The sequence below is a fragment of the Neopelma chrysocephalum genome, unplaced genomic scaffold (genome assembly GCF_003984885.1).
Source record: "Neopelma chrysocephalum unplaced genomic scaffold, ASM398488v2 Primary Assembly neopelma1_71, whole genome shotgun sequence".
In the NCBI taxonomy this organism is placed as follows: domain Eukaryota; kingdom Metazoa; phylum Chordata; class Aves; order Passeriformes; family Pipridae; genus Neopelma; species Neopelma chrysocephalum.
The window spans coordinates 5780210-5805382 of record NW_020897731.1 but is presented as its reverse complement, the minus strand read 5'-3'; positions in this window follow the sequence as shown (position 1 = coordinate 5805382).

Sequence of the window (25173 nt, the reverse complement as noted above, 5' to 3'; positions counted from 1 at the left end):
TAAATGCACCTACAATGCAGATGCCAGCAGCTAGGCAAGTCACCTAGGACTCAATTTATATTCTATGGTCAAAAATAGACACTTTTAAGTAGTGATTCATCTGACCTATTTTACCTGTCCAAGAGGAATTGTACTGTGATGTAAGAGTTCCTGTTTCTTTCCAATAAGACAACCTTAAAGGGACTAACTCTGACATGGAGTAACTCTCTGCATAGCAGACATCTGCATTAGTTAGATAAATCTCACAGTCTGTTTTTGTGCTGTACATAGACCTTTCTGGAAGGTGAGTGAATGCCAATGAGAATACAGCAGAGAGAGAACTTGCACTCCAGAATTCACTAGGTTGCAAAGACCAAGTGCTGTAGAAAAAAATTCACCCCTACTGAGTGTAGGATGACTACAGTGTGAAGCAAGTAGAAACTTCAGCAGATTTAAGAGTTTCCACCGTGAGATGGATAAATGTACAAGTGAAATAAAACTACTTTAGTGTCTGAGTTTGGAGAGAACAGTGAGAACTAGGAAAAGGCTTTTCCCTTCCCCAGCAAGAAGAAAATTTTTTAAATTGTAGCCCAACTTTGGAAAAAGACTGGAACAGGTCCTTTTTATTCTAATGTCGTATTCACACTATGGAATTGCACTATTTCTAGGGGGATGTATTGTCTGTAGGACACTTAAGATCTGTCATCAAGAGGCTGCAAATACATTATGCAGAAGCATACCTTCCCCGCTGTGTTCAGATACTAAGCCACAGTACACTGAAGGTACATATCAAACGTGACGGTGAGCACAAGACATCTCTCCTGAAGGTACTGCCTCTGAATTCAAAAATTAGTCAACACTAAGAGAATCAAGACCCAGATGACACAGCTGAGAGTTCCCAGAAAGCACTCCTGAATGTATGGTTGAACCTCTTTGCAATGCACCCTGCCATTATGCAGGGGGTATTTCTTCACACCTCTCAAAGGTCAGAGACCCTTCACCTTTCAAGGCACAGTTAGCTGCTCTCCCTAGGAGGACACCATGAAGTCAACAGACCATAACTAGATTCTCCATTGCTATTGGTCTAACCACAGAAAGCAAGGGAAAGACAACCACAGAAAGCAAGGAAAAGACAACCATAGAGTATTACTCTTTTCAAAATTTATATTAATACTAGCCCTTACTATCTTTGGAGTGTTTGATTTACAATCTGAAGAAAGCAGTATTTTGATACATTTTGTGCTATTAAGAAGTATACTCACATCATGTATTAATATGCTGGTGGTCATCTTGATTAACCCACTAGAGATTAAATCAGGAATCTCCTGAAATTAAAATCTGAGTTTGTTCAGACAGAGTTGGCAATAAGAAGTCATCCAAGAAATAATTTTGCATCCTCAGATATCAGACAGAAGAGGGCATTTGGAGTGCAAGGGCCATGTTACCATTTTGGTGCGTTTAGCAATATCAAAGTATAGAAAAAAAATGACCTGTTTGGATTCTCATTTTAGTGGTGCCCCAACAGGAGCTTAAAATGGAGGAAATTAATTGTGGAGTTAATTATTTTCTTCCTGACTTATACAAAATGTGAAGTGTCTCACATGTACGTATCTTATATTGTTTAGAAATTGCACTCTATTTTTTCTAGATAATATTATCAGAGAATATCAATGGCAAAGGTTAGGATCCAGAAATATAAAAGTTAAATAGAAAAAAAAATCTACATTTGAAGAGTTATAAACATATACAACATAAAAGCATGTATGTTAAGTGAGATAGTTCTAGAAAAGAGTTCCCAAAAACCAATAACTCTTGTCACCTGAAGAGTTGGTTATCCCCTGCAGTCATATAGTATTTGATGTAATAAAAGTTTTCTAGTGCAAATTTCAGTGTGCTATAATATTAGCCTTTATTAAGATGACAGTTAAAAGTTTGTACTACAATTTTCTATCTACATCTTATTAATTTTATCTTGAAGACTCTTCTTTTATTCTCCCTATACACATAGCATTATGTTTTGTATCTCAGACTTTTAGGAAATTGAATCCAGCATCAGTTCAAGAGAATTAAATTTAGATTGCTTGGTTTTGAAAAGCTAAAAGATTCAACACTGAAGACACTTTTAGAAATGCTCGATAATGATAAGCAGTAACTTAAGGACAAGCTTGTAGTTAAGGTGCAGAACTAGACATCATGAGATTTGGATTCACTGCGGTGCTTCAGATCTTTTTTTGTGAGCTGATGCAAATATCCATGTTCCCCATCTGTATAATGGGAACATTATTATTCCTCTGTCTGCATTGCCTAGGAGTCCTGCAAGCTGCTCTTCAGACTTGTAATATTCCCTCATCTGTGAATGCTCTTCAAGAGAAAAGCCTTTGAACGTATTCTTTTACAGGGCAGGAATGATCTTATTATGCTTTTGAACAACACTGTGCAGCCCTGGGATCTGAATCTGCTTGTAGCTCCTTCTGCTACAGAAATACAAGTGTTAATAATAATTAACAATATTAGCGCCTTTTAATTGTGCTGCACTTGTAAGCTCCTTCTTACCTCTTTGCTCTGGGTTAGGGAACTCCCCATTGTCTGCTTTAGCTATGGTAAATACCACTGTTGCTCAATATTATTATTGTTCTAGTTGTTAGCAATTTATTCAAAGAACATCTTATGATTGCAAATAAAACAAGCAGGTGTCTGCACTGAGGAGTTTATAAACTGCATTAAAGATAGCACAGCAAGACATGAACAACAGAGAGGAAGCATTGGAATTCAGTGCCTTTCATAGAGGTACAAAGCAATAGGCTTTTCTTTTTCCTGTCCTTTTCTTCTCATTTACTTTCTTGTTGTTTTCTTGGAGTCCCGCTGTTTGGGCAACCTTTGCATTCTCCAAGTTCTGGGCAAAACATACTTATTTGCTAAGTTTAGGCCAAGGTACATAGGAGGCCTCAGGGGAGATGGATGGTGCAAGAAAGAAATCCTATTCTCTTTGCACATCCGTGAATAAATGCCACCTCTTGAAAACAAATCATAATCTCTTATTCATCAAACCTTCAACTGCTCACCTCTTTTCTTGTGGACAGCTGCACAAAGAATAGGGATGACCCTTGGCTCTCAACAGTGTCCTATCACAAGGCAGAATTTGTATCTTATGATATACGATTCACAGCTTGACAAAATGGAGGAGAAGTTAATTTAGGTCCTGGTAAAAAGACTGTTGACATTAGAAGTGAAATTCCTATGGTGCTCTTGACCAGGTCTTCTTCTGAGCCTATGTAACCTAAAAAGAACACTTCCTCTTTTTCCTTCTGTAGTTTGCTACCGTCTCCTGTTAGAACTTGCCCTAGGTGGGACTGTGGTTCCCACATAGGACTTATAGGAAGAAGTAGAGACATGTTAAAAGGTCTTGATCTCTCCTGTGCCAACAGCAGCTGGTGCAACATGCCTTGCTGCATCACAAAATGCAGCCATAGTTGTTTTGAGAGGCACGTCTGTCAGAGCAGAGACTATCTGCTAGGGTCAGTGGGGCTCATTCCTGACCAAGGCTTTGAAGTGTTCCTGTCTATCAGTCTACACACACTAAATAAAACAAAGAAGAGTTGAGATGACACTGGATTATGACAAGAGAGTGCAGAAGGGTGCAGGGTAGAGTTCAGGCATGCAGCACTTCATGGAGTAGTCATGAAGCCTCCACAAGGGTCAGAGGCATAAGGAAGGAAAAGTCTCCGCAAGCTACTTTCATTACGAGATTGTACACTGGAAATGAAAATGTCATCCCAGAGCGAAGTGCTAACTTAGTTACCCTACAGACAACTCCAATTGAAAAAGAATTACAGGTTAAAAAGAAAAGAGAAGAACCTGTCAGCAGGGCTAATAGCAGCTAGTGTCTCTTCAAGAGTGGAAAATGTTAAAGGCTGAACTGCTGCCAAAACCCATGATAAAGCCAAATCCAGCAGGGAGATTCTGTGTTTCGTCAATAAACTCTGGATCAGGCCCTTCATTTCCCCTTTGTTCACTGCACTGAGCAAGAAGTAGTGGAAATAAAGTGACTCACTCTTGTAGGAGGCTGCTTGGCCCTTTTGCCAGGCAGTCAGCTGACAGCATATTGCTCTGTAGGGCATGTTGTATCTCTGCACTTTCCTTATCAAAATGTCAATACTTTCTCATTGCCTTTGAGTGTTCCTAGGAAAGTGCATACAGAGTGCAGGAAATGAAAGTCATGAGATCCAAAGGGCTGAGATAGGTATTCCTAGGAAAAGACCCAAGGTAGAGGTAGGGACCTGAAGGATAAATGTTATTCTTGTATGGCCCCAGTAGTGGTTTTGAAAGGCAAGAATAGAAGTTTGAGGCCTGGTCTGACACTGAGTGATTGTTACAAAATCTGTTGAAGTCAGGAAAAGTAACTAACCAGTCCCACTCTCGGCACTGAATAATGCAGTACACTTTCCCTTTCACCATCCTTTATTTTGGCTTCTCAGCTCAGCTTAGTTTAGGGAGTTCTCTGTCATTATCAAAGGAAGATTTGCAATTTCCTACCTACTTTTCCCTTCTTGTAGGTGAATAGTGCTGCTTTAGCCTCGGGAAAGAGACATATCTGCAACAAATTAGTGGTTGCCCTTAGTCCATGAAAAGTTTGCCAGGATTTCAGTGGGTCTGGATTTCACTCCTGTGTTCCTACTTTGACTCAGCTTTGTTCCCATTTTGTCTTTGTAGGACTGGGCATTTTGAACTCATAATGTCAAAACAGCGGAGGGAAGCACTAAAACTTCCTGTTTGGGCTTCTCTGTCCAAACTTGTCTTCTCATCAGTGTCTCTATAAGCTGTACCACACATTGGTCTTTAGTCCCTACAGTCCTACCACTGCAGCAGGTACAAGGCAGAGCTCACAGCACAAGCATTGTACCCCCCACTCTGACTCTTTCTTTTGTATATTGCCAAAAAAAAATTAGTATCAAAAATTAATTTATCTAATGCTTGAATTATTTTGAAATGTCATCATTTGATTTAAAAGTGGAAATGGTCTGTTTGGCAGCAAGATTGTGCCTCAACACTGGATCTGAAGAGCCCATCTCTCACCAATGTGCCATCAGGTGCAGCTTTCCTGAGGCCCCCCTGAAAGGGTTGTTCCTTGGCACAGTTGGACTATGTAGAAAAGAAAACACAGCCTTGGGCTTCATCACTTTCTCCAAGGAAACACTGTGAGCTAATTTTTTGTATGAGCAGTGGAAACCACAATGTAATAAACTGTCTATAAATCTGGCCTGGATTGGAGGCAAAAATGTCAGATAAATTGATTGTATACATAAAATGAGCTTTTTTAAGTAACAGCAAAAAATATAAGGTGTGCAACAGCAACAGACAGTACTAGCAGCAATAACAAGATAGTTACTAACAGACTGAGATTTCAGTTTCAAGGTAGATTTACATTCACATAGATGCACTGGGTTAGATTTTATATGAGAAAGTCAATGAAAAGAAAAATCTGAACTGAGCAGAGACACTTACTTGCTATTCTGCCATATCTGAATTTTATGTGCATGTTTGGTGGCTGATTACTTGGATAGAGACAAATTTGTTTTATTTCTCTCCCTGCAGCTTGTTCATTAAAATTCTGTTTTACTCCAGTAGCCAGTATTGTGCTGCATCCTGACAACTGCGCATAGGGAAAGTGCCACAACAGACACATGCCAGCTGTCCCTTCCTATCCAGCAAACTATTGCTTCCCCACGTGGAAATATAGTATTTACCCTTTTCCTGGGGAAATAACATATTCTGCAGCAAGAAAATAGCAGGCAGCTTGTTCATACACTGTTAAAGTACACATGTGGTAAACACAACAGCCTGCTTTCCGTCTGCATTGCTTCAGTTTCGCACAGATGCGCACCAAAATGATTCCTACTAGTCTTTTTTTTTTTCTTTTGGCAGACATATAATCTAACTCTGTTATGCTACCTCCCACACAGCTTCTGAGTCTGATAAAGGTGTCTCGCCCCATGCTCATTCCCGCAGTGCATGGAAGATACATGTCTTTGCAGAGAGCTGCACAACTGCCTTGCACCGGCACTGGGCATGTCTCTGTAAATTCCAAGGACACATATCACAGCCTTATCTCCTGGATTAGGTACAGGAATTCCTCCACTGCTTCAAAATACTGGCATTATGCCAAAATGCCTGGATGCCTAAAACTGAGCTTCCAGGCCATATCTAAAAAAGGGCTTAGGTACCCAAAGTGGGCCTTAGATGGAATTCAGGCACCCAAGTACGAAACGGTCACAACCCAGTTGCAGAGTGCTACTATTCATCTATTTTCCAAGCCTAGAGATGCCCGAGGTCCAGAGATGCTTTACTTTCTCGAAGTCCCCAGGTGTTTAAAGCTGGGTTTGTAGTGCCAATGTAGTTCCAGAGTTGGCAAAAGTGGATATGACAGTACCTAACTCAGGTCTCAGAAATGCTAACCTTACAATTTAACACTGGAAAAAATAGTTAAATTTTCAATGGTGTTGGTGGATTGCAGCACCAAAACTGCTGGTGGCCAGCACTCCCAGGCAAGGGGCCATGAAATCTGACACTGGGTTCTGACTCCTTTTTTTTAAGTTGCTAAATTTAAAGTCTCGTTTACATTGTCAGTAAATCAGTACAGCAACTTCAACAAGAATATTTTAATATACGGCAAAAGCATTTGCTTTTACATAGTACCTAAATGTCTGACAGTATTGAATTCCAGCATATTTAAGGCCACGTTGTTAGGCTATATTATGTTTGAGTTGCAAAGGGGGAACATGCAGAGAATACTCTCTGCAGCAAGTTATGCCTGGTTGACTTTCACTTTGACTTGGTGTTTGCTCATTCAGCATTAGAGAGGTATTTGGGCCAAGGTTCTAATAGGTGAAGAATCAGAACAGGAGGAGATTTTGCGTCAGTGTGTGGGCTGTGAATGCAACAAGGAGGTGATTAAATAGACACTGGCAGCAGAAGATAAAGCTAGCAATTATGAGGCCATTTCCAGGAACAGGCTGTCCAGAATAAAATTATTTGCTTAAAATCAGCAGGTAAAAGTAAAAAAAGTATTTCAAAGAGGTCTGCTGTTGCAACAAAATCAGGTTTTCTTTCCTTTTCCTTCAGAGCTGCAAACTAAATGATTGCACAGTTTCCCTTTGCACATATCTTGGTGATTATGTTTAATACTATTGCCCTTCCTTTCAGACCTAGTAGGGCTCATGTAGAAAGTTGGGCTGGAGAGCGATACTGTCTATTTACAGTGCTAAGGCTGCAGGAGGAGACTGTAAACTGTCTTACACCTTCTCATCCTGATGCTGTGGGCCCAGCACGAAGGGGCAGCTACCTACAGTGTAGATCCCTACTGCGCTTCACCATACGTAGGGTGAGGTGGCAGCAACATCACCGGATGCTCTGCTTAGTAGCAGTTGTAATGTGAAATCATTAGACACTGGGCAAAGATCACAGATTTCTTCCCTACAGGCTTCCAGATTCATGACAGATGACGAGTCTTTTCAGTCGTTCCTGACATGATTGGATTCAAAATGCATTGCTGAGAAGTGAAGACCAAATCCTGTAAACTGTGCACATAAGTGATCCAGCCACCTACCCTTTGTTTAGGAATTATGCATGCATCATTGTCATATTGCAGAAGTTGGTTTATATCGATCAACAAGAGATATTGAATATACATTTATACATGCTGAGAGTACCTCAGGTGCAGGGAAAATTATGTTATGAGACATGAATGCATGAATTCCACTATAAGAAGACTGATGTGGAAGCTCAACCTCCCTTAAATATTGTTACCTGTGCAGCCACCTCGCTGTCCTTGCACATTTCCACTGAGATTAAAACAGCAGATATTTTGAAAGATTTCAGGAGCACCTGACTTTGTAAGATTTTGTTACTAAAAAAATACCTAAAAAATATCTATTCTCTTAGGGATTTCACATTTTTGGCTGATATGTCATAAGTGTAGATACCTCATAAAGTAGTCTTTAAATGCTTCCCTCTACAACCAAGTCCATCCCTCAGGATACAGAGAGACTGTCAAATATCCCTGAAACTGGTTTCAGCTAAATATATCACTAATGATGGTGTGATTTCACAGGTTTTAGAGTCAGTGGGGAAAATTATGATCATCAGGTCTCTTGTGCCTTTCGTATAACCACAGCCCCAGCATTTTGTCACTGCTTCCTCCATCTCCCCTGACAAATTGACCTTTGTTGTCTAGCCTCAATTTTGTTCCATCACTGCAGGTAACACAAATAACACAATTTCTATGGGAGTCTCCATAGAGACAGATCCTCCACTAAATCCAGAGCCTCATCCCTGCAGTCAAACCTTGATACATCAAACCTGAACCCTGAATCTGGAAGCTTTAACTTCTGCAATGAGGGGATTGGCAAAACTAGCCTGGAGCTAAGCAGAAATAAGATTATTGAGGTACAAGATTTTACTCAATGTTAAAGAGATAGCACAGATAAGCTCTATCCTGTGCACAAGTAAAGGGGTGAAAGGATTTTGCTTCTGCAATTTTTTTTTAAGGAAAGAAATATTCTTATAAATCTGTTCTGTGGGGCGTGGCAGACCATAGAGCCAATGACACTGGTCCAGGAAAAATTGCATGGACACCTATAAGATCTGTGCATAATGCTTATTCTTCAGTAGTGTTACCACAGTGTGTTTGACACACGTGCCATAGTATAATAACAACATAATAGCCAAAAGAGTTGAAAGAACAGTCCAGTGTGTGATTAGAGGACCCATGTGCTCCAAGGAGTGGTTTTGCACACAGAATTGGGGTATTTTGGTTAGACCAAGTAAACAATGAATTAGATTTGAGTGCTGGGGTTTTTTTCTGTGTGAACAAATCCAAAGATATTTCATACAGGCTTATTCTTATTCTGACAAAATATACAAAGGAACAAATGGTTCAATCTTTTCCACTAAATACAGCTTCAGGCATATAATTAGCAATCTAGAGAGGATGATTGCAAGTGAACTGGCATGAAAAGTTACACTGTTATCACAGATGAAGTTATAATATTTCATTATCATTCTATGATGCATGAATTAATTGATATTTATTCACAGAGGTGCATTGGAAATAGTGGTGCCTTTTATGATAATTATACCTATTTTTCAATCCAGGGGAGAAAAAAATCTGCCTTAAACACTATGACTTATGAGACAAACCTTCAGAGAGCAGCTAACTACTTACACCTACAGAAATACTACAGTTATGTGCATTTATTTTATATATTCATGGTTCTCATAGCCATACCTATGTACATATGCACAGTCTTTATGTCACATAATGATGCATTTGAGAATGTGAACATACATCTCAGGGAGAAAAAAAGTGTTCTTAAGTGTTCTTTTTATGAGAAATAATTAATCTACCCATGAGTGAAATACTTTCACCCTTCAAGTGAAATAGCAAGAGTTGTTTGCCACCTATGAGGGTTACACAGATCCTAAAAAGGATGGAAAAAGCTTACCTGTTTGTGTGGGTTTCTCTCTAAGGATTATGCTGCTGCATTCTACAGGTATAATATCAATCACTGGATTTAAATTTTTAAATCACTGGAAATAAATGGCAGGTTGAGCTAAACTGTGAACTTTGGTGTACTTGTCAACTGCTTTGTGAAGTCTGATGGACTTTGTGATTGGATGGACAAGGGCAGCAGGTGGGAGTATTTAGAAAGAGTTCTAGAAATTATTTAAGCAGATTTTGCCCTACATACAAGTAATATTTATTACCATGGTGAAAAGAGATGGAATTAGTGCTGTGCTTGCTTTGCTTCCTGAGACTAGAAGTTGCTCTTCCCATATGTAATAAAAGTTGCTGACTCTGCCATGAAACCTCAGAGACGTTAATAAACATTAGGAAATCAAAGAAAGGCCAGATAGTATGTCATTAGCCACAATCAAAGTGAACAAAGAATTCGAAGAGAAGATGCCAAAACAAAAAAGGAGCATTTCACAAGTACTGGAGATAAAATGGGTGACACTGTGTACCATGGAAGTGCATGGAAGTAGAAAGCTTGCAGACACTAAGAAGGAGATAGCAAAGAGCTGAATACATTTAGAAATATCCAAGTACTGCTGAGTTTCAAGTGGAAACTGCAAAGGATCTCTGCAGATTCATCTGGTCAAATGGAGCTGGGAACTGCACAACAGAAACACAAGCTTGTCTTTCAGGGCCACCTGCAAGATGCTGAAGTTGGGTCCAAAAAGGACCCTTCAGTCCAAGACTACTATGCCAAAAGGAATGGAAAGAACGGCTTGTAAAGGAGACTAGACAGTAACAAACTGTACTGTCTTCTTGGAGCCAAGTCTCCTGACATCATTCAGGGAAGGCATTTTGAGTTTGGCAGGAAGATTTCCACTAGTGAAATTGCATATTAGCAGAAATGGCACTTCTGTACGTGATCACATATGGAGAGTTTGGACAGGACTGGTAGTGATGCAATTCACTGTGACCTTCTATCCTTGACGATTCTCAAACTGAATAGTTGCATAGGTGTATGATGTTAGTATGGGCAGTGATGCCCATAGTAGAGAAAGCAAGAAAAATGTTGCGTCCACTGCAGTACAAAAGAAGCTTTATGCTGAGGAAGAAGCTGGATTATAAAAACAAAAAACTTCCAAAAGTCTAACAGTTCAGAGAGGACAAGAACAGAACAAATAGTATCCATTTTATGCCAAATCAGGACAAACCCCCCCAAATTAAATAAACTTTCAAAGGACAGAACAAAAAAACATTCTTTATACATCAAAATATCTATACATCAATATCAGAATTCTTTGTAATAATCAGGAAGAATTTGGATTTCTTGATTAGGACTGTATACCATTTTAGTCATTGGTACTGAAACTGCAAGATTTGACTAGAATTTTAAAACTGTAAATTCTGTTTTATGTTGGGAGGATGTTGCAGGAAAAGGAGAAGGAAAATTATCATGACCTCTCCATAACTTCCTGACAGAGCAAATGATCCTAAATACCTATTCAAATTTCAAAAACCATTAAGTGGAGTAATAGTTAAGGTCTGATATAGATCACTAGATCACACTGTGGAACACCAGAGGAAGACTTTCAGATTCTTTCTATAATAATGTATGTGTGACAAAAATGCATGTTGTGGTGGGGGTGTCAGCTTCACTCAGGTGTGATAAATTATCAACTTTGACATTGCTGACGTGTCCTTGGAAAATTTTTAATTTTAAAAGTGAACATTCTGAAATCCAAAAAGGAAGATAAAAATGCAACAATTAGAGATTTGAAAGCTGGAGCACACTGAGTGCCAAGTGACTGACTTTGTTGTGTTTGTCCTGTGTAAACAGAACAAACCCTGTGTATTTGTAACCTTAGCAGAACAATTTGCTATATGGAAAATATGAGCTGGCTCAGCTTGATTTCATCATAGCCTACAAGAATCTATCTTGAGAAAACTTTGAAAATAGAGTGCCAATCAATGTATCAGACAAATCATCATGAAGCTCTCTAGCTGTCAGATAGACAGATTCAGACTAGAAAAAGGATTTGAAGTTTAACCATAAACTGATGATTGGAACAACTGACCAGAAGTTATGGTTGGTGTTTTAATGGGAGTGTGTGGTGTGGGGATGTCAGAGTGACTGGATGATTTTTTTCCAAGAGATATCCCTATTTCCTCTGTAGCTAGTGGGTCTGAATGAGAAGTTCATTCAGGAAAATCCTACGGACTACATTCTGTAGGGATCTGGGGTAAGTTTTTACAGCATTGAAATCCTGCTATCTGTGTAAAATTTAGGAAGCAAAAACACCAGTCCCTACAGGATCACTACAACTCAGTTCTCCTTATCTCACTGTCTCTTTTAGGAGAACCAGACTTCTTGAAGAGTTTAGAAAGCAAGTGTCCAAAGCCTCAAAGTTTTGTTTTAATTCTAATTATTTTTTTCTCCAACTTCAAACAAATGTATAAATCCTTTTAAATGTATGCTTTTGTATTGATGGGACAGAATTCTTGGCTAACATACTTTTCATTTCTTTTTTGCAGAGTTCCTACTCTTACTTCATGCCTTTTCCTCAGTTTCTGCGTTCATTAGATTCAAGTGCATTCTTGTGTGGTAGGGTAGAGATATGATTTGTTTGTTTGCAGGCAGGTGGTACTTTGCACAATATTGACTACATACTGTGTATGCTGATTTGATTGATGATGATAACTTTGGCTTCTCTTTAAAGCAAATTGTACTTGTTATTGAAATATTTTCTCAGAGCCTTTAAATATCTTAATAACCTTATATGTATATTTTTCTGTCAGCTCAACTGAGAGAGCTGCTGTTTTGGGATCTGCAGGACCCCGCTTTGTGACTCTGTGTCATGGGACACATTAAAGGCTGACTGACCTCACTTTTCGCTTACCATCTCGTCTACTTAGGAGGCAGCAGTTCTGTCAACACAAGGAACTGTCCAAAGGAAGTTTGGAACAAAGAAAACGTGGAAGTTTTGAGGTCATGTGTTGGTGATTTGCACAAAGGAAAGAAGCAATGTCTCACACTGCATATGCCCAAGACTTAATCGAGGGGTGCACTCTCAGAGCAAGTATGTCTCTTGAAGAAAGGGAAGAGGCCTGCTGACAGTTTCTTGCCTGTGTGCATGCTTATTCCTCAAAAACCTAGTCATCTTGTGGTTGACATTCTTCATTTGAATGTAGTAAATGAAAGTGCAATTCTCAGACCTGCTTAGTTTAGTGGTTATCAATTTAAAGTGATCATCATGATAACATCAATGCAGCATCTTATCCAAGAGTCTGTTGGAGATCCAGATGTAGTTCTCTCTTCTTGAAATTAGAAGACTTCTCTATAGTACTAAGTAACAGCAAGAGGCTGTTACCTTTGCTGTAGCTCATTGCTGACATCAATTGTAGTGTTTGTTGTTTATCCAATCCACTAAATGCATTAGATATTGAAGAGAATATATACAGAGGTGTTTGTTTGCTTATTGGGTAGATCATCATCTTTCATATCCATTTTCTGCTCAAGATGGAATATTGTTTGAGTTGATGCTTCAGAGCTACAGATGTTTGATTATCATATCCTATCTAAGCAGAAAAATGCAGCCAACATCTTGCCAGCTTGTAGTATTCTTCTATTCTGCATTCCTCATTCCCTTGCATGTTTTTACCTGCGTATACACATCATCAAGGAAACGGGGGTGAGAATCACATCAGATAGTCATCACAACCCATCCATCCATAAAAGGAAAGATAAAGAACATCAAAAGTATCCTAATGGATCTCTGTCTAACAAACACATTGATTAAACTTGTTTGTAAAAAAGCTCAAGTGATAGAGATTTCAGTGTCTCAAACTATTGCAGTTTTTAACTACCCTTCATGTCATAAAGTCTTAACTAATGTTTATCCTGAACTTTCTTTGCTTCAGAGTGTCTCAGAGAGTTCTTTTCCCTCTAAATGCAGTAGACCATTCACAGGAACATAAGGAAGGGATTATTCTCTCCTTGAGAGTTATTTTCTGTATTTAAACACTACTGCAATTCTCTCCAGTTTCCTCTAGGCTTAGCAGTCCCATTTCTCAAAATCCTTCCTCCTTGGTCATACCTTAATTCCAACTCACTGCTTTGCTCTTTTCTGTCTTTCTTGGACCATAAGAAAGACAGCTTTATCAATGCTGAGTAGAATACAAAGATTCATTCCTATATGACATTTCCCTCAGTACCTTATAAACCCCAGCGATATTGCTTTTCAATGGTAATATGGCATTTTGGGTTTGTGACTCGCTATTCTTGCCAGGTCTTTCTCTCTCAAACTACTTCCTGGCGAGTTGTTCCTCATTCTGTATTTTTGCAGTTCATAATTTTTGATAAAATATATAACTTTGTACTTGTCCTTGTTGAATTGAATCCCATTTTTTCAGAACATTTCTTCAATTTATCAAGATTATTTTGCACTTTAAACCTGTTCTTCAATCTCATTACAGCCTGGCCAGTTCTGGATCATCTATGGATTTAATAAACTCATATTATATTCTTTTACCCAAGCCATAAGTGAAAATATTGGCTAGGCGCAGGACATACTGGCTGAAATGTATTTATACATCCTTTTATTCTGACATTAAATTAAACATAGTTTTGTATCCACACTGTAGCAGTTTCACTAAGTTTTCTTGACTTGCTTATGAAAGTTTTATGCCAAGCTGTATCAAAAGGCTTTGTAAGATATATGACCTCTATGGTTTCTTCCTTATCCCTCAATCAGTTAAAACAGTTTGACATGATTTTTTTCTTGGAAGATTCAAATAGAGTAGGATTCCTCAGCCTGGAAAAAATACATGTCTAGAGTCTATAAAATCATGGAAGTTGAGAGGAAAGTATAAAATGAATGATTGCTCACTGTCCCTGAAAAGGCAGACAAATATCTTCCGACAAGGTTTTGAGGCCACAACTGACTTCCACAGCTCTCCCAGTTGGGTTCTCATGTCTCCATGTCTGGGATTACTACTGCCTGTCTCCTCCTTGTGCAGGAGCATCATTGCGGTAATAATTTTCTTTATAGATTTCTGTTGGTGATAAATAATATTTCATATCTCATAAAGGATTAATGAAATGCTACAGAGTTCTTCATTTCATTCCAATACAGTAAATATACTCCTTAAGCAAGATGATTACTTATTTACAGAAGAATTTCGGAACCAGTGATGTTTACCAGGCCCTAAAGAACTGTTTTCTGGTCTGTACTATCTCTGACTGAAGAGATTTGCTTGGGTTTCCATGATGAAGACTAACAAGCATGGGGTATGAGCAGGCTACAGGCAGTGCCTGATTTGAATCAAGAAGTTAATATCTCAGAGAAAATGCATATCTAATCTGTGGAGAAAAAGTGTAGAGGCTATAGGGAAATGAAGTTTTTCTGTATCTCGGGATAAGTTGAGCGAGGAGAAAAAGCATCTATGGACAGAAGTTTTAAATGATATTTTCATAAATACTGAGTGAAGTCTTATAGGAAAAATTTAATGTAAGTTCATGTGTTGGCAACAAAAATATAGACCAGTTGCTCGTCTAAGGATTATTCATTTATGTTTATGACTTATTCAAAATAACGGCCAGTCTTCGTGAACGAAGATTTGGGGAAAGGTCTTTTACCTTTCCAGCCTGCGCAATGGATTTTTTTTAGGTGAGACACAGCCTGCGCTGAACTGAGCCCACCCTTTAATCCTAAGGTTCATCTGCCGGGGCCAAGCAAGCTTGGACAGTGGCAGTGAGGTCCTCAGGACGTAGGTTTGTTTAGAGTGTCCTTCTCATAGATGGATGGCCTCACAGGGCTAACGAGCTACCATCTGCCCGGGGGACTTGGGATTCGAACCCGTGGTCGCAGCAGTGAGAGTCCTGCATGCTAACCACTAGGCCACCAGGGGTCCTTATAATCCTGGGGAAAAAAACCCAACTTTTAAGAGAAAATTTTCCACTTAAAAAAGGCCAATGGGGATGAGGCTATCACCAAAGGTGAAGTTTAAAGTGAAGTTTCATTTCAACTTTCACGTTTCAAATATTTCCTACTGGACTGAGACAGGAGACCTCTTTTACAGTCTGCCACCACTCAGCAGCCACATGGTACTGAGCTAATTGCATTGCTTGACTTTCTTTTGCCTTTCACCAGGCAAACTTTGCCTCTTTTAATAAATAAATAAAATCTTTTAGAGAAACTATCCCACAGTTTGTGTTGTGTAGATACATCATTCCATGATGACCAGCCTCATCTAAGTGTTACAGAGAGCAAGTAGATCACAAGCACAGATACAATATCACCTTCATGACTAATTAATATTCCACCAAGACTCCTTTCTATTTTTACTTCTAATCTTTTATCATATTTATACCTTAAAGTCAGTCTTGGATATACAAAGCTTCATGGAAAACAGAATATACTATATTCTCTTCTGATTGTTATTAATACATAATGTAGGGCCCTAGAGAAACACAGAAATGCCTGCAAAACATTCTGGAGAAAAAAAAAGAATTTTTTTTCTCAGACATTATTCATCAAGTAAAGTTGAGTGTATTAATCAATAAAATTGAGATAATTTTCTTATAGTCTACCTGAGTAATTATTTAGACTATTCCTTTATGTTTCTTTTATAACAATTTTGATACCTTGTTATTCTGAAATATTTGAGTAACCTGAGACCAAGAATGATAGCTCTTTATTTGTTCGTCTTTTCTGTCAGTCTTTTATTCTCATTAGATTCTTGTTACCTATGCCAAGACAACAAAATTCTAATTTATCTGCTTTTCTGTTCTCTAGTAATGAATTAACGATGATGGGAACCATAGCAACTGAAGCAAAAACTTCATTAAGCAAGGACAATTTTTCAGTTTACACTGTACAATGTGAAATTGCTTTCAGTAACAAAGTCTTCCACAGAACAATTATAACTGGAACAAAGAAAGCAGTTAAGCTGAACCCCGTTGCAGAGGAGTTTGTATTTCAAATGAAATGCTGACCAGGTTTCCAGGTTAGGACATATTCAAAGATAGCCATTAAGTGTCAAAAAACACTCAGAAACTTCATAGTTTCAAGCAAACTTTTGGTAACATTCACTGTAATTCATCCTAAAATGTTATTCCAAGCCAACCAATATAGTTAACACCATCAGAGCTTTATTTTAAAGGAAGAGTTTCTCAGCTGAAGTAAATGCAACTGGAATGAACCACCTAAAATATAGACAGTGGCTGTAAGAGAATTATCTGTTCCATCACACTGTGTTCTTGACGTTGCCAACAGTTTGGTATTATGTAAAGATATAGGCATAGACATCAGATATAATGTCCTAGAGTATCTGGGTTTGGATTACAGTTTAGCCCTTCTAAATAAAATCACACTCAACTTGTGAGGATGGAAGCCTGCCTAGTCTTGCAAAAAGGGTGGAGTTAATAGTTAGCCGTGACAAAATTATGTTGATGACGTCTCAGCAATTTACCATTCAAAATCTACTTTAGAAGATAAAAGAATTCAGATGTGAATTAATAGTGGGAGTAAACATCCTAGCCAGAAATACCAGCTGTACAAGACTTTCTGTGAGCAACAAAATAATCATCTGAAGCACATGAATTGATACAAGGGCAACTCAATCACCCTGTCATCTAATGAGAAAGGAGGACGAGAAGTGACCAGCAAGTGCTTTGAGTTCATTGTGAGAATTTTTTTAATGTATAAAAAACAAGGAAAGGTTTACTTTTTGTAGTAATAAGGCAGAACTGATTAAGAACATGACAGAGAAATTACTCAGAGGGAGTTACCATAAAACTGGAGAACTTGTGATTCATAGGAAAGAGGAAAGAGAGTAGCAAACCAAAACCATTTGGCATTTGAGGAAGACTGACTTCAATGAACTCGGAGATCTGGTAGATACTAGCTCATGAGAAACAAGCGTCGGTGTATATGGCACAAATGGAAATGTGAAGAGAAAGGAACACAGAAATCACAAGAAAACATGAGTAGTGGATAGATAAGACCAGGAAGGTATATTCTCAGTTGCTCAACAGAGAGGGACACTGAAGGACACTGAGAAACCTGAAGTGTTTAGTAGTTCTATTACTCAGTTCTCACTAAAAAGGTCAACTGCAAGTACAGGACTAGCACAATTAATACTGGCAGCTAAAAGGATTCTATCTCAGCCTGGAATAGCAAAGGGAGAACTCATAGTGCATAGATAAAGAGGATGCTCTCAGATTGGTTAGATTTGATAAATGTTATGCTAGCATGACTAAAGAAATCTTAGAGCCACTACTGGTTGTCTCTGAGACTTCATGAAACAGGTGAGACACCAACAGGCAGTAAAAGAGCAAATGTAGTACCTATCCTTTGAAGTGGGAAAAGGAGGCAGTGAACACAAAAGCACAAAAGATATTCTAGATCAGAACAGAGGTCACTGAGCATAACCAGTGTTAAATGTCCAGGCAAAAGTATAACTGGTAGGGAGCAAGCGAGTAGTGGTACATCCCAGCCTGCCAGGATCTAGCTTATTTAAAAAGTCTATCCTAACAAGGATGAAAGATTTAAGCAAAAATATGGCCAGTGCAGAAGTATAGAATAAAAATTATCATAAAAATGTGGTCGATGTAGAATTACATACATGCATAATTTTGCAGTGTCTTTATACAGGGGTTTTTTTCTCTGATATAGGTCTTACATAAAATATATCATTTATTTTTGAAGACAGATACCATGTAGTATTCAAGTTTTGGGGGTTTTTATATAACAATGTCAATGTTGTCTTTAAAGTTACAAATCACCTTTGAATTTTAAGTGTCTAGCATATGTGTAAATAATTTTGGTAGAAATTAAATACTTAGTTTTCACATAAAGCAAAAATCTGATATGTAGCTGCATCAATGTGATGGTTCAGCAAAGGGAGCCATGACAGTTTTTAAAATGATTGGCTGAAAGTGCCTTCCTGTTTGTTATTTGAGAACTGTAGCACAAATTCAAACCCCTTTGACCTAAATGGAAGACCTGTGGTTCAGTTATCAGAACATATTACATTAAAACGTCTTATCTTGGAAGGATTATGTAAATATTAACAGAGATCTAATCTCCAGTATGACTTCAAGATATTGTGCAAGATTCAATTTGCTTACTTTGGTTCCTAAATTAGAGAGAAGGTAAAATTTGTGTACCAACACATTGAGAGTATAGGTATTTGGAAGATAACTGCAGATAGTGGTTGGATTATGGGAAATAAAAAGGAAACAGATAGGACTTTTGTCCTATCTGGTTTTGTCCTATCTGGCTTTTTTTCCCTTTTGCTTAGGTGTTTTCTTAGTTATTTCTTGAGAGTTTTATAGCTAAAAGCATTCTGGAAGAGTGGCTACTGCTATGGCAATATGAAAATTTCAGCTTTGTTTTACAGTTCTCAATATGAACACACACCATTTTTTCTCTCTTGAACCATCTTTTTTGCTGGTGATGCTACATGTCTATTGGATTGTTCTTGCTTTATCAGGGGATAAACAATCTCAAGATAAAACTTAACACATCAAGTTAAAAATCTAACTGTGACTATGATGAATAACTTTTTGAAACATTGTTATGGTGTACAATTCTGCTTTTATTTTAGAGAGGAAGGGAAATATCTCCAAATTTTTCTGTAACATAGGCTCTTTTGAAATTTCAAAGTTAATCCTAATGGATAGATTCTTTAATCTACACATCCACATAATATACGTTTTCCTTCTGTGTAGAGAAAGGGTTAATACATCCCTAGAAGAAAGTAGATATGATTCCACCTAAAAAGACATTACAGTTGCAAGACAGAATACATTAATACTACTTTTTCCTTCTCTTTTCTTAACTTTTACAATGAATCTATAGTGGTCAACTGTGATTAAAAAAATATATAAGATACATAAATATTATTATAATAGTGTATAAATAGTATAAATGAATATAAATAAATGTTATTAATAAATATTTTGAGGCAAAACCAGATCTTAATTAATTAGCAATGTTGAGTAAGGTCATTATCACAGAATATTCTGAGTTGGAAGGGACCCACAAGGACCACCAAGTCCAGTTCTTGAGTGAATGAACTGTACAGGGATCAAACCCACAACCTTGGTGTTATTAGTACCCTGGTCTAGCCAACTGAGCTAATCTCTGGAGCATTATGGAACAACCTGAATTTTCAAGCTGGGTAAAAAAGCTCTGTCAAAAACCACAGGAAAATGTAGTGTTCTGGGACATAACTGTTCAAACATTTCTTACACTGTTCTTAGGTTGATAAAACAGAAGCAGAATAAAATAGCAATAGAGGAAAAATATGGATCTTCACACTCTTATATGCCACTGCAGAAAGACAAACTTTAAGGTTACAGAAGCAGAAGGCGTCCAAAAATCACTAGAAAGTGTATTCTTTATCCAGATGTCAAGCATATGTAGGAAAGTAGCATGAACTCACTAATTCCAGTGTGTAGGCACAAGTAGGATTTCATGAAAAGTTAAGAGTGAAGAATGTGTTTCAAATATTGTGAAAACATTTATAACAAACCTGATTTGGGTGTGGGGCTTCATCATGCCAATGGCTATGGTGTGTACTTTACCATGAAGACATGGATGCAAAACCTGAATGCTTGTGAAGGTAAACTAATAAATTTGAGATTTTGTTGATGAATTAAATCCCATGAAATTCAGGAAGATATTGCAAATTATGCATTTTGAGAGGCCCAAAGGCTACTTTCCACATTTTTAACACTTTGAAAAGCCAAAAGCATATTGGGACCATGCCTGAAGTAGACCTGGATGCTATTAACTGTATGATGTGTGGGGGGAAGGCAGGTTTTATGGGGAGGTTTTAAACCATTCAAAATAGCATCTTTGACCTCCAAAAAGAGCTGGCTCATTGCAGCCAACAGGATGCAAAAATGTTAAAGGAAGCCTACATCCTCTACAAAAAGCAATGAAAGAAATGACTGTGACAGTGGGAGTTAGAAAACAAGCTGAAGGTTTTCTTTGGACTTAGATACTTTCCATGCTGGCCTCAGATTTAAGTTTTTTATCCCTTCAACCAGGAAGCTTCTCTCACCAGATAATCACCTCAAGCAGAAAAAGAAAGATTCCACCCAGGCTATTTGGAGGCTGCTATTTACATGCTGTAAACATTCACTGTGCATTTGCTAGTGTTTGCTGCTTGAATGTCAAGCAGTCTCTACTTTCAAGTGGTCTTCACTGATAAAGTCAAACTTGTTGAATTTAACCAGTAGTTTTATTCTGCCATGGATGCATTATCAATTGTATCAGAGTACTCATGCAGTTTGGGTTCCTGCTCTTAGTTTTATTACCTTTGAGAGCTACCAAGAAATATAGGTTTTACTCAAAATGTTAAATCTGTCTGAGCATGACTGGGAGGCTGGAGTATGACCTGAACTTGCTGATATCATGGAGATCCTTTTGGATAGAGATAATACGATTTCTCTGTGTAACAAACTCAAGGCCAGGAAGCAAATTTATAGCTGTGATTTTGCATGTTTGAACATGTCTGGAGATAAAACAAATCTACGCTATCCTGGACAACTTGTAATCTGCTCTGAGAACCCTGACTTTCTCCTGAGTCTATGTGCAACTTCTAGAGTTACTAGATGCTATGAGGGCTGCTTTTCACAGTGCCTTCCATCTCACACACCTACACTATTTATTTTCTGAGAGAAGGTCACTGTAAACTTAAGACACATCTGTAACCAAATGTGATTACAAAACTGAGCAACAGTCTGCAAAGTCTCAAGGTTTGTTCTTTTGGCCAGTCAGCTGCCGTCCAAGAGCATCAAAGTAGATCTTCAGTGAAGGCAGGAAAGGTCAAAGTTTCCTGTTTAGTGAACAAGGACAATGCATAGGTTATTCCTGTAAGAAATAAAGTATTAAGTTATGATGGTATTGTCTGTTAAAAAATCCTGCCAAACTGCTTCTGAATTCCTTAGTGGTAAAATCTAGATAGGGACCAAATATTTTAGAAACTGCCCTTATGAATGACTGCTCTGAATATGACTTTTTTAGCTGCATTCCAAGACTTCTTGCTAACAGTTTAACATATTTGGAAGGTAAGTGCGAGAAAGTTTTTGGAAGGAATCTTTTCTCGGAACTGCTGTCATGTTATCCATATACATCCAGACATATGCATTCTGTTGCAGCTGTTACAGGAAGAGTGTCTGAACACTCACACGGCTTTTGTGATATCTGTGAACCTCTCCTTATGGAGAGGACCTGATGGCTATATTCTGTCAGATCAGAAAAACTGTGTCAGCAGGGTGAGCAAAGGAGGTAGACTGAATGGCCTGCATGAAAACTGAAGGCTGTATTGTGTCTAAAGAGGCTAGTGAAAATGTCAACTTTGAAAATTTGAAAGCTTTAGTCTGTTGCTTAGACCCTCCACAGGACCAGTGTAAAGACATAATCACCCAACAGCCAGCCCACATCAGGAACAGAAGATTGCTGATAGAAACTTAAAGGACTTCTCCTGTATGCATTCTGTTTTAAACATTTTTGAAGGTTAAGTAACTATGTGAAACTTTTCTTTACAGAGAAAAAAGTTAGAAAATATCAACCTAATGTTATTGCAGGCTGGAAATACGGTATCACGCATTGTAAGCTCCAGTAATTTTGGCTTAAGGAACCATTTTCAAAAGCCTTTTTTTCAGTTTATGGAGTGCTTTTATGGAAGACAATTGTTTGCACTCAGTGTGAGAAATGTGATTAATTGTAGGTGACTTTGATGGATGCTGCTTTTGAAATGAAATTCAGAAGGGACTTAATCATTTGTGTATGAGTATCATATCCATAGATCAGAACATATATAGCCAGGGCAGGAAAAGAAAAAGCTAAGCACAGCGAGTACTTGGCTTTTAAAAATCCTTAGAAACAAGGTGGATATCACAACCCTGATCAGCAAATGAACCTGTCAATCTTGAGTTCTCTCCAGAAGCTTCTGAAGGTGATACCAATGATCCAGCTTTTCTGTGGCAGAACTGAGACATTTAGGGCTTAAGAACTGAGCTACTCCCTTCAGGCCAACTAGCAGATGAGGCTTTGAAAAAATCAACAATAGAATATCAAAAGCAAGAACTTCTTTGTTGGCGACTCCTGGGTCCCTGAAAACATGGCTTGGTTGAGAGATGAGAATATGCCTCTTTTACAGCTCTGTATCAAGGCCCTATAAGACCCATGGCATTTGACTCCTGGTCATTCTAGTAGTGATTTAAGTAGCAACCAATTCACAAAAAGCTCTTGGTGTCTTAAGAGAAAGCTCTTGGTTTCTTACTTTCAACACAAAAGCAGGCAAGAAGCCAAATAAAAGAACCACATTCGTTTGCAAAAAAAACCCCAAAACAGAACAAAACCAAACCAAACCAACCAAACAAACAAAAAGCACACCACCAAAAATCAAAGTTTTTTTAAAAATAAAATCTCTTTTGAAGTATCTAGCTGGGTTTATCAGGCCTGTTGATTCTTGCTATGCTTCTGATAACAGGACTTTTGACCAGCCAGTGGTGAAGCATGGAGAACAGTGGACACCCATCCTGCCTGGGACCCAGACACCTGCAGGGGTAATTAAGGCCATGTGTCTTGCAGAGGAAAATACCAGAGCCACAGGCACTCTCACCTCCAGGATACTGAAACAGAGAACAATCTGTAAAGAAGAGCTTCAGCTGAATGCATAAAAGCCGAACCTCTCACCCCAGTGCTTTTTAGATATCTGATATATGTGAGGCAGGATGATCCACACGAAAAAAAATTGAATGTGCCTCTGCAGAGCAGCAGAAACACAACTGCCAAATTCAAGGAATGCCAAGTAACTGCAATTCTGTTGTCCAGGGAGTACTGGGAAGTGTAAATAAATATTACAAGAGAAGGAAATGCTGAAGTACTACTAACTACACTGGGCTGATCTCAAATATATTTCTTAGAATGCTAAATGAGGTTTTGTGCATAAAGGCTTAGTTGTTAGTGATTTCAGTTTACTCAGTTTGGGGCTCTTTTCACACCTAAATCTTGTAAAGTTTTGCACAAATGCCCTGTCTCAATTAAATATATCTTAACTAAATGTAACAAAGTGTACACTTTTGGAACATCTGAAAAGTCATTATAAAGACATTGGAATGGATTTGAGATCACTTCTTCCCTGCCTTCTCCTTTAAAATCCAAAACCCGGAGAAAGTTTTCTAACTCAGTATAAGATGTATACATTTTAGTGGGGTTTTTTTTAATTAGTGAGTATTAAACTTTTACTTAAAATAAATTTATTCTTTAGGACTGCATTGTATAACACCTTTGAACGAGTATGTTGGGATAAAGAAACACTATGGCAGTGAAGGGTAAGCAAAAGTCTTTGAGCCTACCACAGAAGTTTTACTAAGTAACATGACAGAAAAGAAAATGTCTGTTTCAAGATCTCAGGTCCAAGCTTGCTGAAATATGTTTGAGCAAGTCTAGGCATGCCCTAGGTTTTATATCTTAGTTTTATAAATTGTATCACCAGCCAGTTGTGCTGCTGTTCTTAAATCTGTTCAGAAGATAAGTCCTTGCCATGGTAATGTAGAAAAACATATGGTGATACACAGAGGCAACTGAGCAGGGGTTTTGCGGTGGTTGAGTGTGCAGTGTAGCACTAGAGGCATTTTGTTTAAAATTCATTGCCTTTCTAGGAAAAGAAGCACAGGTTGTGAATGTTCATACAAGTCAAAGTATTTTCAGCAGTTGTTTTCTGCAGGGCACACAGCAAGCCACGCTGTGTCTGTGCATTCAAGTGGTTTGCCAAGGCCATAGGCAGATGCTGTTTCCCAGTTCTCTGCCTCCCCAGCTAGAAGACATTGCCCCCACAGCTCTGCTGACTCAGGGCACTTCTAGTGCTGCAGGTAAAACCACCTCCCTCATCTTCAGTGGCAGGTCAAAGTCGCTGACTGACTTTGCCAGACGAGATACGGTTAACAGACCCCTTCAAAGGGCAAATGTGTGAACAACAACAGTGCAGAAATTGCAGACCACGAAGTTGGTACACTCTTCAGCTAACATAGCTGCTTGCAAAATTAAGAGCTCTGATTTCTGTACGTGGCCTCATAACAGTCATCTGTCTAGGAAGAGCTCTGTCTTACGCATCTTAGTTACTTATCCCAGGTTTATATGTAATGTGTTGCTTTAGACCTCCCATCTGATTTTAGAAGTCTAACATCGTATTCATAAAGGTCTACAAAATTAGGACAATAATATAAAATGAAGGGAGTTTTTGTCACAGCATTCGCAAACATAATCATCCAGAAACTTAGTGAAGACCATTGAGTAGTCCAAAACGAAATTTTTCAGTAACTTCTACCATGGATGACTGAGTTGAGTCATCCTTTTCACAAAATTATTAAGCTACATCATGAAACAATTAGGTTCTCCTCTCCCACTGGTCCAGAACGGCAGTGCACTCATGGTTATCAATTCTTTTTCCTAATCCAGCAAAGATTTCCTCATACCAGATGGAAACCATTTAGCATTTTCAAGAACATTTTTGCCTGAAGCCAAACTATAAATATGATAGGTCATGTCCTAAAGACACTTTTCCCCTCACTGTAGTTTTAAATCACCTTTCCTGTAGTTAGTTGACTAAAACTCTGGATAATAATGTAGAGAAGGACTTGAGAGTGTGGTACAGCAATGCCA